General features: G+C 33.3%; 1 pseudogene; it reads left to right on the top strand.

Annotated features, from left to right (window-relative positions):
- The first annotated feature begins 3,126 nt into the window (after nt 1-3,126).
- Nucleotides 3,127-6,154, top strand: part of LOC107490849 (G2/mitotic-specific cyclin S13-7-like) — a 5,760-nt pseudogene continuing 2,732 nt past the window's right edge.

Here is a 6,154-nt window from a genome sequence, read left to right as displayed (position 1 = left end):
AGCGAGTGTGTCGTCGCTTCTTCACTTGCAGTAAGTGGAGGCAAAGGTGAACAAATAAATTGCCTAGCCTCCATTGATCTTGTGTGCACGAATCGGTTGGTTACCGTGTTAGGTGGTCAAATCTGAAAGTTTTAGAACATCTTATCTTCTCGACTTTTGGTGATGTTGAAGACGAATGCGAAGCTATACAAGGTACGTCTGCGTTGATCTGTGTAATGGGGGTTATAATTGTGTTTCTTTTGATGGATTTGGTCGAATGCATTTAATAAGTGGGAGATTTGCATATCACAATAATTGAGTTTTTATATGTTCAAACCGTAAGAACAAAACATGATAGTGTGGAAGGGTAGAATAGAGATGGTGGATAGGGGAATGAAGTAATGGGTTCTGAAAGGGTTTATTTTGGGGTTGGGGATAGAAGGTTTGTTGATTCATAATGTGTACGCAATTAGATTTTGGGATTTAATTTAGGATGGGCGATGGGATTTGAATGTTGTTGACCTAATACGATAGGTGGGATTTGTTTTTGCTAGAAATTATGCAGTTTGGTAGAGAGTGTTTTTGTGGTTTGTGACGGTTGTGAGATGTTCATGGTAAGCTAGTTGTTTAGACAATGAGGTGTTCTGCTGCAGCTATGGCAGTGCGAGTTGAGGTTGTTAAATTGTTGCTTATTTTTTTTATGGTGTAGTTGGTCCTTTAGGCGCATGAAGATAGTTGTGTTAACAACAGATTTTAGGCGTCTAAAAAAAGTTGTAGAGCAATATGGGAAGATTAGCATGCAGTAGTTATGTAGGCAGAAATCTTAGAGGCAGTGTATGAAAGTAGTTTGAGATTGCATTCGTGAATATATGGAACGTGGAACCTTTTACTGAAATACTTATATAGTTTAACTTGTGGCCATATATATTTCTCAATTCCGGATCTTTCTGTGTTTCCTTCATGCAGAAATTGACCCAAAGATTTCCTATCGCTATGTGCAGTGACGTAGGAAGCATGGATTGCGTGATATTATAAGAGATTGTAGTGTTGTTGTGTGAGCGACAAAAGCTTTTTATTATAAACATGGCTTCAAGCAGCATATATGGCAATTTAAATGGGGATAATGTATGATTACTTTATTGGTTAACGCCTAAGTTATGTTGTGGGGTATGATTCTCACTAATCTTGGCATTAGATTAATTTAGAGAATCCATGCGATGTGGATTAAGCTGGCCTGTGACTTTGACTATGTGCAGGTAAGCATGGGAGAAGACTCTGTATGAGAAAGGGGGTAGTGGCCTCATCAAATTGTAACTTTTAGTAACAAAAAAGAAATTTTTATAGATATAGCCCTGTCAATTACATTACATAGCTATCATATTAAGAAAAGAAAATAGCCTCGTTGTTAAATAATAGATGCAATTCATTAATAATTTAGTGTAAGCCGATAAAATAAAATGTCCAAATATATATTGTGTTGTTTTGAGAATGAATTGATTTAGAAAGTAAAATATAAATCCTATTATATTCCTAATGCATTCTTGTACTGAAAGAAGCATTTTTACTGTTGCAACTCAAGCAATAGTAACTTTTACTTTTACTTTTTTTTTGTTAAATTAAATAAAATAAATTTAATTTTCTGTTAGTCCTATTTGATGGTGTTTTTATATATTTTTTTATATATTTGATCACTTACTGAGTTTAATAGTATTTGTTATGTGTGTATGTAATTATATGTTATTTTGTTTAGTTTTTTTTGTTATTTAAATATTAAATTATGATTTTGTATTATTGATACTACAATGTTAGTATTATGGTTCTAAATTTTAAATATCTTATTTTGAATTAAAATATTACTTTTATATTTGATAAGGATCATAGAATGTAATATAATTTGTACTTCTTGCTAAATACATCATCAATTATAAAAAATTATTTGGTCACTTGAATTATGGCCCCTAAATAATTAGTCTACATTTGTCCATGCAGAAAGGGTCATTGGACATTGGCATAGAGGAAGCAGACTTTGGAATAGAATATTTGGAACAGAAAACACTTTTCTTCTATACAAACAAAATATTTGTATTCATTTTTTAATTTACACGTATATTAAAAATAGACAATTACTTTGAATCAAAGAAATAATAACACTTCATTTAATACAATTATCTCATATATAAAATATCATTCATTCATTAAAAATTAATTTTATTTAACAAAAATATTTTTATATCCATAATTTTTTTTATGACCACAAAAAATAAAATACATAATTAATATAAAATAGTTATGTTAATCAATACAGACAACTCTTTTTCTACTGTTGTATCAATCCTCAACATTTTGCCTCTCCACATTATTTATTTTTCATCATAAAAACAGGATTAATCGCAACAAAAGAAAAAATTAGAACAAAAAAAAATACAAGTTACATATTTTAAAAAACAAATTAGATAACATCATTTTTTCTCTAATCAGCTCAACATCAGGCTTATATGTCTACAAAAAAAAAATTTCAGCTGAGCCCAACAACACGAAGCTAGGCGGCTCCAACAAATGCAACACCAACTCTAGCCTATATTATATCCAGCTCTGGAATCCAGCCAAATCACGTGAGTGCCACAATGAATTACCATACCAAACGGTTGATCCTGTATCATAGATTCTACACGCTCTATTCTACATTATTAACCAACACTTCCATCTGAACCATTAACATATTTTAATTTATATATGCACGATTCACATGCTTGCCATACCAAATTCCGTCTTCGTACGTTGCCATACGGGAACACCTTCCTATAATATTACATACCAGGTGCATTGGTATTTGCAATGGCAAGTGCTGTAGAATCTATAAAGATGGTTTTCGAATAAGGAGAGAGGTTGAAATTGAGAAAATCCATCAGGAAATACTAGCTTGCTATTGAAAATGTATCAATCTACATAACAAAATCCGTTTGATCCAAAAGTAATGATGGAATTTGGAGTGCAACCTCCACGGCCCAACCCAACTATCACCAACTTTCTTGCTTCAACATCAATCAGATCCATTCGACCAAAAAAAAAACATCAATCAGATCCTACCCCAAACAAACAATAATAATTGAGCAAAGTCTTCCATATAGGTTGATACTTAATATCTATATGCGTAGATTTTTGCTGGAAGTTGTAAGCGACAAGTGTCCTATGGAGGAGACAAAGGCTGCCTTGACAGCTTGTGGTGCAGCGGAAAGCTTGGTAGGTTGGTCAGGTGGTTTAGAAGTGAGAGGCAAGTGAGTTAGGATTATTGGCATGAGTAAGTAGTAAATTTTTTGTTGTTTTTGGGCTTTTGAAAGCCTGGAAAAACCAACCCGACCCGAAAAGAAAATATGTGATCCACCATTCAATGATTGAGCCCTTATTATTCTCAGTCATTGGTTTTATCTTTTTGGACAGGTTCAGGCCCCAAAAGCAAGCCCGAACTGACCGAACCCGCTATCCGATCCGGTTGAATATGAAAAAAAAAACTAGTCTCCTTCATTCTCCATGGCTGCCGCTACTGTTCTGCGAAGGAGAGAAGACCGCAGCTCGTCACGCTCGTTTCCTCCTCGTGTGGCCCGCTTCGCATCGCCGTCAGCCGTGAGAGAAGTTCCACAAAGACACGCCATCTTCTTTAACGCGCAGGAGAAGGACCAGAGGAGGCGCGTTCTTCTTTGACCCCGTGACCGCGCCGAGGATGACGAAGAGGAGATCCAGAAAATGCGCCATCATCTAAGACCCGGTGACCCACAGCGTGAATCTGATGTGACCTGCTTGATCGACTTGAAACAGAGAGTTTGTTGTTGAAGTCTTGTTCTTGCGTCTTTCGCCGTCGACAAAGAAAACTACAATCGGTCCGTGACGTGGCTTCGGGTGAGCACAGTAGTTAATTCCCATGGTGGCTGTTCCATTCTATATTTATAATGATATAGATGTGCGCTGTGCTTGAAACAATTCATCTAATTTTCTGAGTTTCATAGTTGTTGATGACAATGTTTTTCTCTAAAGTAATAATCTCTACAATTTGTAATGGGCACTTGCTTGATCAAATGTGATTTAATTACTGTTGAATTTTCAGTTGAGCTAGATTATTAGGTAGTTTGTTTCCGGCTCTGGGAATCCATCAATCCAAGACAAGGCAAAGTGGGAGATCTTTCTGTTTTGGGGCTTTGAGGTGTTGATTTTTTCTTATCCTTTTGTCAGGATTGAGGTTGTTTTCTTATTAAAAAAATTATTATTCTAGCCATTTTTATCTTACAAAAGGTCTAAGAGATATTATTCAAGTTGTTTTAAATTGTTCTTTTTTATAGGCCCATAAAATACTCATCATAATACATAATCCATGAGAATACACAATATTGTGTATTTGTATTGAATATTATTGATCATTGAATGAAATTCAAACAAGGTCCAGCCATAGAAGGACCAAAGTTATGGTGCATGAGGGCATAGGCCCCTAAGGTGCACATAGATCGGGTGAAACCGGGTTTGATGTGATCCAGACTCGACTCGAAATATATATTGGACTTATTTATTAGATCCAAATCTGATCATAGACCCGATGAAATGTATACACTTCTAGGTCACGATTATATCGGATAAAAATTGAGTAAAAATTAGACCATTAACATTAGATTAACCGGATAAAAATATCCAAATTTTCAAGACTCAAACCATTATTTGACATGATAATTAAAATTCACTTAAAAAAATATAACAAAAACCAATCATTCTCTAAAATTAAAGCATAACCATAATCAATATTAATATTGTCTAATAACATTAAATATTTAAATCAATACAAATAACACAATATTATGCATTAGTCTAAAATCTTATACATTTTAAACATAAAACATTAACTTATAGTCTTATAATGACTAATAACACAAATATTAAGGTTTATAATATTTAAATTTCACATAATAATAATCATCATCTATCACTAATAATACAAAATATTAATTGTGTATGATGACCGAGTCACCAGGCTGAGTTCGGGTGACTCGAGCTATGGGTCGAACCCGATCTAAAATAATGATCGGATCTATTTTTGAGACTCTTACCCGTCCCTAAATTCAAAAAAATCACACCAAATTAATTTTTAAAGTGTTCGGAGTCGGATCAAATTTTCGAACAAGGCCATAAACACCCCTACTGCTGACAACTACTGATGCTAGTATTCCTGCGACTGAAGCAACCACAGAATTTCTCCCATTGACCCATTTAATGGATACTTGTCATTCTAAAATTCAAACAGCACAATTCCCCATGTCTATACCAAAAAATTTGTCTAATAATTAATCAGTAGAGACATATAAGATATAACACGACATATAAATTATTAAAGTAGAGTTGGGTTGAATGAATACCAGTAAATTGTGTTCTAAGTGTTGAATGAGAAGTTGTGCATAGTGAAGAGGGGTATAGATTTGGCATGTTGGGTACAATTGTGACACGAAATAATTGTTTATGTAATCATTGTTGCCAATGTTCACATAATACAAGCATTTGCTAAGATATTCCTGAACTTTGTTCATACCTCCTAGTGTGCTGGGAATTCTGTAAATAATTATTCTGTGATGTGTTATTTGTAGTCTTACATTCAGCACAGTTAGGGCTAGCAATGAATAAGGTAAGGTAGGATTCAAACTCTATCCTAATTCTATTTGTGGGTTGAAAATTTTATTAAAATTCTGCCATATTATACTCGTAGATTGAGAATCTCTCAACCCTAACCCTACCCGTATCCTAAAATTTTAAATTCTACCTACCTTATCCTACCCGCAGAAATATCAAATTTTTTCAAAGTAAATATAAAATTCAATTATTTTAAATTTTATACGTATTAATAACATAAAAAATAAAAAACTAATACTCTAAATTATTAAATTAACTCACTAATTTAGTGGTTGTTCACTTGTTATAAGTCATTACATAACAGATGTTGTGGGTTCAACTCTTACTTCTTTCATTATATATATGCGTACCCTACCCTACCCGCAGGCATACACAAACCGTACCCCACTCTACCACCCAAAGTATTTATAGTTACTAAACTATATATTAAAGTTGAAGAATTATTAAAGAAATAAATTATATTAATAATATTAAATATTTAATTATAATAATAATAAATAATGAGATTAATTAA

This window comes from Arachis duranensis, chromosome 5, assembly GCF_000817695.3.
Source record: "Arachis duranensis cultivar V14167 chromosome 5, aradu.V14167.gnm2.J7QH, whole genome shotgun sequence".
In the NCBI taxonomy this organism is placed as follows: Eukaryota; Viridiplantae; Streptophyta; class Magnoliopsida; order Fabales; family Fabaceae; genus Arachis; species Arachis duranensis.
This window is presented reverse-complemented; position numbering and strand designations above follow the sequence as displayed.